The following is a 12,472-nucleotide window of genomic DNA, read 5'->3' as shown; positions in this document are numbered from 1 at the left end:
GGGCAATAGAAACTAATGGAGAGCCTGGTCCATGCTGTTCTGAAGTTGAATTCTTAGATTTCTAATCGTGTTCAGTCATTTTGTCACTAACCTTAAGAGTTATATTCTAGGAAAGAATGTCTGATTGGCATTTCTTGGGCCATCCATATCTTTCTTGGAGTATTTTGTTTGACAGCCTATCCAAGACTCTGTGCAATGAATGGAAGAGGAACTTGGAAATAAACTTGGGGTGTGGTTTCCAGGAGGTGAGAATATGGATGTTGGGCAGAAGAAACTCTAGATGCCCACTCTACTTACTCTGCCACCAAGTAGGTGTGAGAACAATAACAGCTGATATTTATCAAGTACTTACTATGTGCCAGTCGCTGTTCTTGGTCTCTTCCACCTAATTATACCTGTAAGTTCTCACTGTGCCCCATGAGACATGTATTACTTTCGTGCTACCCGTTAAGATGTTGAGGCTCAGAGAGGTTGAGTAATTTTCCTAAGGTCGCATAGTTGGGATTCACATCCAGTTGGTTGGGGTCTAGTGTCCTTATCCTGAGCCACTGAGCCGCAGTTACCTCTGGACTCAGGTGCTTCTTCATAAGGTTGATTGAGAATTAAGTGAGGCAGTATGGACAGACACAGTGGTCAGTCCATGATGGTGGTTCAGTGTCTAACCATGTTGGTCAGTGTGGGTCCAGTTGGGGCTCGTTGGGTTTTCTCCATATGTGGGGAGTGAGAGAAGGTGATGTGAGCTGTTTTTCCTTTGAATAACTAAGGAAACTTTCATAATAAGGCGGAATTCTCAAAAATTGGAGGCCAGTGTTGAATTGTGTTACAAATGATCTGTCTCCCATTCTGTTTGTCACCTCTCTTTCCAGCTGAAGTGCAAAGTGAAAATACTCTGCAGTCATTTCCTTCTCAGAATTGCTGGACCCAAAAGAAAGGTCAGAGAAAACAGATGCTGCTGCTTTACTGCAGAGGATCTTAAAAATCAAACTTCATCTTTTTTCTCATGGGAAAAGTAATATATGTCCTTTGAGTAATAAAGAGACATTCCAGATAATAATAAAGCATAATAATCCCTAACATGTATTGATGGCTTCACAATGCGCCAGGATCTGGGCTCTGCTCCGTATGTTTTTTCATTTTTATCCTCATAATAGTCACATGAGGAAGATGTTATTACCACCCCCATTTCATAGAGGAGAAAACTGAGAATTGTGAGATTGAGCAATTTCTCAGCCACACAGATCCCAAGAGGGGGATAAGCATTTACACCCCGGCTCTGAATCTCCACCCTGAACTGTGCACATTGTGTTGGCAACAAAGAAAACAGCCATCTTTTTTTTTTTTCCTGTGTCCCCATTCCATAAGTTGACACACATACTTCACTTTGGCCAACCTTCAAAGCACTTTCTCAAACGTACACGTGCCCAGGGTTGTCGTGTTCAGGAAAGGGATTGGGGGTGGGGGCATTTTTTACTGGGATCTTACAGCCTGTAGAAATATATGCTTGGACCACCAAGGGCGCCATCCAGGCTGCGTCTCTGCACGCCAGGGTGGGCATCACTCATGCTGCGAGCAAATCAAGCTGCCTGGAAAACAACAATCACCATGACAAACTGAACAAGTTGGGAGATGGAGTGATTTTCCCAAACATATCACTGTTACGATCGTTTTTCTCAGGAAAGACTCCACAACATATACTCCTGTTTCTTTGCCAAAAGCCCTAACATGTTCTGACACCTTCTCCACATCTGATGAAGTGAGTCCCAGTGTTCCCGACCACCTGTGCTGCCTCTCTCCCTTCCCCACCAGCACACAGCTCGGCCACGCTGTTTTCTGAGCTTCATCTGGGTCACGAAGGCAGACTGGGCTTGAGTCCTGACTGCCCAGCAGCCTTGTGGCCAGGGGCCAGTTGCTTCACTCTCTGAAACTGTTTTTAAGGCTCCAGATAGCAGGCTTGGTAGCCGGCAGTCTGTTGAGAGCTCATTAACATACATGAAGAGCGAGGCATAGTTTCCTAGCTCAGAACAGCTGACCCAGGGAAGCCCTGCAGCCTGCAGCCCATCTTTTGCCTGGAATTGAGACAAGGAAGAGGCGTTTGCTGCCTGAGGAGAAAACAGGAAAGTGTTTGCTTCTGCCAGGAGGGTGAGGTGTGGGGTGATGGCGAGGGCCATGCAGACGAACATGAGGAAGACTGAAATCCCTTCCTGGGAGTATGTGATAGAAGCCCTCTCCCCTCTCCCGAGGGAAGCTTCCATAAATCCAACTTTGTGCGTGGCTGCCTCTAGGCAGGTGGGTTTATTTGGGGGCGCCCTAAGAGGAAGATGGGGTGAGTGCCAACAGTCAGCTCCTGCAGGGGTGAGGGTGGTGATTCAGGTCCCAGACTGGAGTGGGGGTCCCCAGAGCTGCAGCGAGCTGCCTCAGGTCCCAAAGGCCCTCCACCTGCTCTGAGCCGTGGCTGGTTTAATCTTGGTGAGCACCCCTGTTGTGTTTGGTGGCTGATCTAGTGAAAAACGTTTTGGTTCCAGGTGACAGGAAACCTAACTCACAATGGCCTAAGGAAAGCCAATCACACTCGCCTGGGTGGTGTCATGCTCTGATTAGCCGGACATGAGTTTTCAGCTGCAGCAGAGCAGAGTTTGGCTTCCCAGTGGGACCAAGAGTAGGGGAGAGGTGGAGCCCTAACGACAGGGCTGTTCCTGGAAGAAGTTGGAAGGGAAGCAGCAGAAGTGAACAGCCACTGCCCACCACAGTGGCCAAAGGAGAGAGCCAAGTCTTCTGTGCTCCACGGACCCAGAGGTTTTCCAGCTACCAAGAACCCAGGGAGACAGTTTTCTCTAGCAAGTCAACTGATCCCCAGAGGGAGATGCTAAGAAATTGTCAGCAACAGTTTGTACTAAGCACGTTTCTCCAAGGCATTTAAGCAATTTCCAACATGCTTTGTTAAACGAGAAGGCCACACTGCCCCTTCAGTAAGGGTTGATTGCTGGTATCTGAGCCGTCCGTTGTGGACCACCGTGTCGTTGAGAGCTCACTGGGTGACGCTTGCTGTGCGCCAGGCTCTGGGGCAAGAGGCACAGAGACATGAAAGATGACATGGCTGCTCCTTTGAGGAGCTCTATGACCCTCTCAGGAGACAGACACACGCTGATACGAGGTGCCAGGCATTTGTTCAGAGCCAGTGGAGGACGAGGGCTGCAGGAGACTAGAGAAGGGAGCCCACCAGGCTGTCGGGAGAGACAGGGATGAGGAAAGATGAGGAGCCTTTTGAGTCAGGCAGCATTTACCAGATGAAGTAGGGCATGACAGGAGTGCAAAGGCTTATAGACCAGGAGGGCCTGGTCTGGTCACTTAGGGCTGTGGAGCAGACAGTGGGCAAGTGGAGAGGTGAGTGAGGCCTATATCATAAAGGACTCTGATACCCGGCTGAAGAGTTTAGGCTTTATCCTGAAGCCATGTAGGGATGTTTCAGTCTGGGTTCAAGCTGTGAGCCACAGAGCTGACTCTGGCTGAGACAGATTCAAAAGAAAATGTGAGAGGGGAAGCCAGGGAGCTCAAAGAATTGCCAGGAAGTCTGCGAACGCAGGCTGGACTAAAAACAGGGACAAGGGGACTTCCCTGGTGGCGCAGTGGTTAAGAATCCACCTGCCAATGCAGGGGACACGAGTTCGAGCCCTTGTCCGGGAAGATCCCACACGCCGCGGAGCGACTAAGCCTGTGTGCCACAACTACTGAGCCTGTGCTCTAGAGCCAGTGAGCCACAACTACTGAGCCTGCATGCTGCGACTACTGAAGCCCACACACCTAGAGCCTGTGCTCTGCAACAAGAGAAGCCACCACAATGAGAAGCCCGTGCACCACAACGAAGAGTAGCCCCTGCTCACCGCAACTAGAGAAAGCCTGCGCACAGCAATGAAGACCGAACGCAGCCAAAAATAAATAAATAAATAAATTTATAAAGAAAAAAGAAAAAACAGGGACAAGGGGAGCCAGAGGAACACCTCAAGTCACACAACAAAACAGGCCTGGGAGGACCCCCATGGCTGTGGCTGCTGAAATGGCAGCCTGCACCACATGCCTCATTGGATGCTGGATGCTGCGGTTGGCATGACTGCCTGTATGACTCCAGAAACTGGACTAGCTGCCACAGCTGGAGCCACAGAACACCTTATCTGTTCTCTCTTCATCCTTGTGCCAAGAGCTCTAGAGTCAAGGTCTGGGGAAGGTGCATCCAGCTGCCCAAGTGTGAGTTCCTTGCCCATGTCAACACTCGGCTTCCACCAGGGCCCATAGGCGGAGAGACTCCCAAGCACACCATGATGATGGACAGCCAAAAAAACCCCACAAAATATGCACAGGGAAGAAACAGGGTCTGATTTATACTTTAGAAAGATTATTTCAGCAGCAATGTAGAGTGGTTTTCAGGAGGAGATAATGGAGACAGAATAACAAGAATCTAGTGAACTAGTCTAGGCAAGAGACGATGAAATCCCAAACTAGGGCAGAAGCACTGGCATTGTTGAGGGAAGGACAGATTAGCAGTGTTTCAGAAGCAGAAACAAGTGAAGATGTTAAAAGAGTAATTGGCTGTCTCCAAGTTTCCAAATTAAGCAGGATATTGATCATAACTTTAATTATCGAGAGGAATACAGTTGGAGAGATAGAGTTGGGGAGCAGATGTGTTAGGTTTACTGCAGGTTGTCTATGGACATCCCGTTGGAGATGTTCAGGAGATGTGAGACAACTATTTGTTTTTGTTTTAGCTACTCAGCTTCTATTTATTCTGGAAACAGATCCTCTATTTTCCTTTTGGGAAACTAACCTCTCTCCCACACAGTCCTTTAGGTTCCAATAGGATTGAGTCCCCCTCCTCTCAGTTCCAGAAGTGAGCATGACCAACCCAAGTCACAGTGATTAATTCAGAAATGGACACAGGACTCAACCTGAGCCAATGAGAGTCAAGCCCTGGGGCTTTTGCTGGAACATTTGGGAAGGTAAAGTTTTCTTCCTGCTAGGGCTGCTACGCTAGTGAAAGGTCAGCCTGAAGCAGCTTGGGTCAGCTTGCATGAGAATGAAGCCAATTCCAAGAGATGGAGACAGAGTCTGCTGTCACTGAGTGAGCACTTGTATCCAACCAAGCTTGAAGCTGTACATGTCGTTTTCAGTTAGACAAACCAATGCACTTCCTATTTTCTTAAGCCAACTGTATTTGGCTTAAGACATTTGAAGGTAAAATTTCCTGACTAGACCACTGGGATTTGGCAAAGAAATCAGGACTGGGAAAGGTGTTGGGCAATTATAGCTGAAGCTGTGGATGTGACCTTAGAGAGTGAAGGGAGAAGACGACCATGGACAGAATCATGGGGTGAGCCAATATGTGGGCGCTGGTACAGAAATACATTTAGAAACACTTGTAAATACCTTCGCAGTTATAAACAAGTAATACTAGGACCCTTGTTATAAAGTGCTAATCCTTGTAGCAAATTGAGAAAAGTTTTATTTAAGACAATTAAAAACACCATGCTAGTTTTGTTTTTTATTTCTACAGAAAACTACTGAGACATGATTAGATGTTTTGGAAGCATTTTTCAAAACCAGGGAAAATAGATGTTTCTCTAAGGACAGTTCCCAGGAAGGCACACACTATTCAAATGCCATTGGACTGCCTGGCATTAGTTCCAGCCCCCTCCTCACTTCAGAAAGTACAGTAATCAACAAGTAGTTTGGGATGTTTTCCCATTGTGAATTGTGGTCTTTCGTTCATTTAACCCATTTCCCCAGTGATGCTGAATTTCTAATGAATATTTAAACGACTGGAACATTTTAAAGACAAGAATCAGTCAAGCCTTGGAGCCTGATCACCGGCTGCTCTGAGCCTCCTTTGGTGTTATTTAGGCTTTACTTAATTTTGGTGAACTTTGAAATTTGTTGCACAGGCCTGGTTTATTTTATATGACACTTTAACTAGATTATTGTTGTCATCCACTGTTGTTGAAGTAGACTCAAAGGAGGTCGGTTTGGGGAAAATTACAAAAATAGCTCGAGTCTCATTCCAGCAATGGGAGGGGGTGGAGCTGGAATGCTTAGGCTTAGGATGAGGGTTTAGCCCATAGAGGAGGGCTCAGCTTCCAGACTCAGCCACCTCTCAGCTGTGTGAGAGAGCCTGGTTGAGTCCCTCACCTCCTCTGAGACTCAGTCTTCCCACCCAGTAAGAGAAAATACTGTGAAGGGCTGTATAAGAGTCTTTTTTTTTTTTTGTGCGGTACGCGAGCCTCTCACCGCTGTGGCCTCTCCTGTTGCGGAGCACAGGCTCCGGATGCGCAGGCTCAGCGGCCATGGCTCACGGGCCCAGCCACTCCGCTGCATGTGGGATCCTCCCGGACCAGGGCACGAACCCGTGTCCCTTGCATCGGCAGGCGGACTCTCAACCACTGTGCCACCAGGGAAGCCCTGTATAAGAGTCTTTTGAGGATGAGATGAGATCAGGTACATCAGGAGGTCAGAACAGTGTATGGCACTTTGCAAGGGCTCAATAATTGATAGATGTCAGCAAAGGAGCTCAGTTTTTGCCTTTTCTTATTTTTTGTCGTATACTAATAAAACAGCAAGTACTCATTTTTTTAAAATCGAATAACATAGAAGTATATAAAGTAAAAAGGAAAGTTCCCCTCCTATCTATTTGCCTTGATCACAGGTGACCCTGGGCAAGATTCCTTACATATTTTTACTTGTGCAAATGTGTACACACACTATACACAGACTGCACAATTGTTCACATGTATATGATGTGGACATCTTTACAAAACCAGCACCTATAGATAGATATAGATAGTATCTCATTCTTTTTAAAGTTGTTCAAATAGTTTGGAGAGAGGAGGTAACTGACTTTCTTCGGTAACGGTTTTATATATGTATAATTCACATGTCATACAATTCACTAATTTTAAAGTGTACAATTCAATTGTTTTTGATATATTCATGGACTTGTATAGCCATCACCACAATCAATTACAGGACATTTTCATCATGTCAAAAAGAAACCCCATAGTCTATCAGCCCTTCAATTCTCCACCCCCTTAGACCCCCAAGTCTGATGCAACCATTAACCTGCTTTCTATCTCTATTTGCTTATTTGGACATTTCATACAAATTGAATCATATAATATGTGGTATTTTATAATTGGCTTACTTCACTTAGCATAAATGTTTTGAAGTTTCTTCCAAGTTGTAGCATGTACCAGTACTTCATTCCTTTTTATGACCAAACAATAGTCCATTGTATGGATACATCACATTTTGTTTATCCACTTATCAGTTGATGGATATTTGGGTTGTTTCCAACCTTTGGCTATTATGAGTAAATGTTATGAATATTCATGTGCAACTTTTTTGTCAACATATGTTTTCATTGCTCTTGGGAGAGGAATTGCTGGGTAACTCTGTGTTTTAATTTTTTAGGAACGGTCAGACTGTTTTCCAAAGTAGCTGCACCACTTTACTTTCCCACCAACAGTGTATGAGGGTTCTGATTTCTCTATATCCTTACCAAAACTTGTTGACTTTTTGATAATAGCCACCCTAATGCGTGTGAATGATACCTCACTGTAGTTTTGATTTCCATTTCCCTGATGACTAATGGTGTTGAGCATATTTTCATATGCTTGTGTCAGCCATTTGTATATCTTTGAAGAAATGTCTATTCAGATCCTTTCTCCATTTTAAAATTGGATTATTTGCTTTCTTTTATTATTGAATTGTAAGAATTCTGTATGTATTCTAGATACAAGTCCTTTAACAGATGTATGATTAAAAATTTTATCCTCCCATTTCTGTAGGTTGTCTTTTCACTTTCTTGATGCTATCCTTTGAAAGACAGAAGTTTTTAATTTTGATGAAGTCTAATTTATTTTTTTGTTTTGTTGCTTGTGTTTTTGGTGTCATATCTAAGAAACCATTGCCTTATCCAGGGTCATGTGGATTTACCCTTGTGTTTTCTTCTAAGAGTTTTATAGTTTTGGCTCTTACATATGTGTCTTTCATCTATTTTGAGTTATTTTTGTATACAGTGTGAAGTCAGGATCAAACTTCATTCTTTTGCATGTGCTGTCCTGTTGTCCCAGCACCATCTCTTGAGGTAACTAATTTTTGGATCTTCCTCCATATACTGAATTCTCTCTTTAGTTCAGAGAGTCTTTCAGTTGATTCTTGTTTCTTGTGTTGTCAACAGCCCTCTGCTCTGCTGTGATCTGGTTTCTCTGTCAATCTAAACCCAACTGCTTTATTTCTTAAATGTTATTTATGTTATTTTTATTTAATGCTATTGTATAATAAAATATATACAAATTTAAATTTAAATACAAATTTAAAAGGTAAAAAGGGTGTCTAGTGAAGCAGTCTCCCTCTCACTGCTGTCCCTCTGCTACCCCAAGCGTGTTTCTTGGTACTTTATGCAGATTCAATGTATTCTCTTTTTTTTTCACAAATTGTAATAGTATGTACTTTTCTGAGCCATATTTTTCATGCTTCTTTGGACTTAAATAATATATCTTGGTGACTGTTTCATAACAGTGCTCCAGAAATATCTCTCGGTCTTTTTACAGGATGCACAGGTTTCCGCTGCTTGAATGAACCGTGGTTTATTTAACCGATCCCTTGTTAGTGAATATGAGGCAGCTTCCAATCTTCTCTTATTATAAGCCATACTGTAAAGAATTTTTGTACATGTAGAAATTTGTATTTGCAGATGTATATCTTCAGGATAAGAGGAATCTATTGAATCAAAAGATATATGGTTTAAATTTTTGACAAATATTGCCAGATACCTCTGCAGACATTTTATCAGTTTACACTGCTTCCATCAACGCATGAGTGTCTGTTTCCCACATCCTTGCCAACATGGAATGCTATCTCATTTTTTTGATTTAATATCTCATTTTTGATTTGCATTGATCTTATTATGAGTGAGGTTAAACATCTTTTCCTTGTTAAGGACCATTTATATTTCCTTTTTTTTTTTTTGCGGTACGCGGGCCTCTCACTGTTGTGGCCTCTCCCTTGCGGAGCACAGGCTCCGGACACACAGGCTCAGCGGCCATGGCTCACGGGCCCAGCCGCTCCGCGGCATGTGGGATCTTCCCAGACCGGGGCACGAACCCGTGTCCCCTGCATCGGCAGGCGGACTCTCAACCACTGCGCCACCAGGGGAGCCCTATATTTCCTTTTCTGTGAATTGTCTGTTCATGTCCTTTGTCTTTTTTCTGTTGGGTTGTTAATCTTTTTCTTAGTGATTTGTGGGAGCTCTGTATAGATTAAAGATATGAGTTGAAAATACCTTTCCCTATCTGTATTTTAATGTCATTTGCATTTTGATGTCATTTTCATTTTTTAAAACACAAAATCGTTTCTATTCTTGTTCAGTTAAATTTATCCATTTGTTTGTCTATGTCTTTGGGTTTTGAGTCATACTTAGAAAGGCCTTCTTCACTTCAAGTTTATAAAAACTTTCAAGTATGTGACTTTATTTACTACATCTAAATGTTTGATCCATCAGGAATTTATTCTGGGATAAGGTTAGGGGAATCCAGCTTTCCTCCAGATGGCTATCCCGTTGTCTAACAACATTTTCAGAGGAAGCACTCTTTTTTACTAATTTGAAAAGCACTTTATCATACCCTACATTTCTCTGTTTGTCGATTTCAGATTTCTATTCTATTTTTGACTGCTATCGCTTGTTTATATTTCAATGTAAGCTTTAGAATCAGTTTTTCTTGTTTCCAAAAATCCCTGTTGGCATTTTAATTGGGCTAACATTACATTTCTAGATTAACTTAGGGAGAGTTGATTTTTTTTTCTTTTCTTGGTCATGCTGCTCGGTTTGTGGCATCTTAGTTCCCCAACCAGGGATCGAACCCGGGGCTCCGGCAGTGAAAACACCAAGTCCTAACCACTGGACCACCAGGGAATTCCCGAGAGTAGATATTTTGTGATGAGTCTGCCTCAGTATTTAGGAGGAGGAAGGAGATACGAGGAGAGGGGCTTTTGAACTACCTAGAAATGTTCCCAGACCTACAACACTCAGCTTGTCCCAAGACCTGGCACCATAATCCTTCAGCGATGACTGAGACCCCTTTAATAGATATAGGAGATGTCTGGTGAGCATTTACTTTGTGCCAGCATGTGGCTGAGGTTTCTAGTCACCCCACATTAGCTGTACTCCTCATCTTCTTTAGTAATAAGGTGTTTTAGTGCACGTTGCTGCTTGGCTGAACATCTTCATTTCCTGGTCCCTTTTGGCCATGTAAATGCAGGATCATACGGGGCTTCTGAGAATTCTTCTTAAAGAGAAGGGCAAACCCTTTCTATTGCTCCTTCCTCTTTCTGGCTGCTTGCAACACAAGGCTGATGGCTGCAAATCAGTAGCCCTCATGGACTAGGAGGCTTGGTGCTAAGATGGGTGGATCAGTGAGGTGGATGGATTCGGGATCTCTGGTGACTGAGGAGCAGCCACAGTCTGCACTTCTGTGCTGGTCAGAATTCTCCAGAGACACAGAACCAACAGGAGATGTCTATCTATATCTGTATCTATATTTATTTCTTTATCTATATCTATATCTGTTTATATATATATGTGTGTGTGTATATATATATATATATAGCAAGAGAGAGAGAGAGAGATTTATTATAAAGAATTGGATCACATGACTATGGAGGTTGTAAAGTCCCACGATCTACTGTCTGCAGGCTGGAGACCCAGGAAAGCCAGTGGTGTAGCTCCAGTCTGAGTGCAGGAGAAGAAGATGTCCTGGCTCAGAAGGTCGGGCAGAGACAGCAAATTCTCCCTTCCCCTGCCTTTTGTTCCATTCAGGCCCTACGCCGATTGGAGGAGGCCCATCCACGGTGGGGAGGGCAATCCGGTTCACTCAATCTAATGATTCAAATATTAATTTCATCCAGAAACACTCTCATAGACACACCCAGAGTAATGTTTCAGCCAATATCTGGCATCCCGTGTCAAGCTGACACATGAAATTAACCATCATAACTCCCCCAACCCTTTTTTTTTTTTTTTTTTTTTTTTTGCGGGACGCGGGCCTCTCACTGTTGTGGCCTCTCCCGTTGCAGAGCACAGGCTCCGGACGCGCAGGCTCAGCGGCCATGGCTCACAGGCCCAGCCGCTCCGCGGCATGTGGGATCTTCCCAGACTGGGGCATGACCCCGTGTCCCCTGCATCGGCAGGCGGACTCTCAACCACTGCGCCACCAGGAAAGCCCCACAACTTCCCCCTTTAAACTGGTTTCAACCACTGTTATTTTGTGTTTTCCTTCGATGTGCTGCTGAACTTGACCCCACTCATCCAGAGCACAGGGGCAAAGAGTAGAGAGCCTCTTCCTGGATAAGCTCAGCATGTAGAGGAACAGGGAGAGAGGGGAGAGAAGCAAGCCAGCATCCTCCGTGTGGAATACCACACAGTAGGAAGCGCTGGGGGCTGTACCTGGTGCTGTAGGCGGGAGTGCGGTGGGGGCAGGGAAGGCCTAGAGGAGCGCCCGATAGATGAGTGGGAACCTGAAAACTGAGCAAGGTCTTGTCAACCAGAGAACAAAGCAGGGACATTCCAGGAGGTGGAAGCAGTACGAGGAGAAAGGCAGCAAAAAGAGAAACGTTTGCATTGAGGAACTCTGAAAAGTTTGGGGTTTCCTATCTGAGGTATCCTACACCAGATTGCCCTGTGTGTAGGATAAGGTCTAGGTCAGTGGTAGGACTTAAAAGGCATGAAAAAACATAATGAATTTGGGGAACAACTTGTAGCACAATAGTTATAGTAGTTCAGAAATATACTTCCAAGTTTAAAATAAAAGTTAAAAAAGAAGCACTTCACAAAAAATCATAGGCATGGTTCTCAGCCTAGGTTTCCCTGTTCAAAAACACTTGGGGCTTCCCTGGCAGCACAGTGGTTAAGAATCCGCCTGCCAATACAGGGGACACGGGTTCGAGCCCTGGTCCAGGAAGATCTCACATGCCGCAGAGCAACTAAGCCCATGGCCACAACTACTGAGCCTGCACTCTAGAGCCCGCGAGCCACAACTACTGAGCCCCCGTGCCACAACTACTGAAGCCCACACGCCTAGAGCCTGTGCTCCACAACAAGAGAAGCCACTGAAATGAGAAGCCCATGCACTGCGACGAAGAGAAGCCCCCAGTTGCTGCAACTAGAGAAAGCCCGCGTGCAGCAACAAAGACCCAATGCAGCCAATAAATAAATAAATAAAATTAACAAACAAACAAAACACTCACATCAGTAACAGCAGTTCACTTAAGCGCGAGCTCGCTCCCCTGGAGAGGGGCAGTACATAGTGTCAGAATCCACAGAAGGGGACTTCCCTTGTGGCTCAGAGGTTAAGAATCTGCCTGCCAGTGCAGGGGACACAGGTTTGAGCCCTGGTCTGGGAAGATCCCACATGCCGCGGAGCAACTAAGCTCA

This window comes from Mesoplodon mirus (assembly GCF_964341445.2).
Source record: "Mesoplodon mirus genome assembly, chromosome: 2".
Classification (NCBI taxonomy): domain Eukaryota; kingdom Metazoa; phylum Chordata; class Mammalia; order Artiodactyla; family Ziphiidae; genus Mesoplodon; species Mesoplodon mirus.
This window is presented reverse-complemented; position numbering follows the sequence as displayed.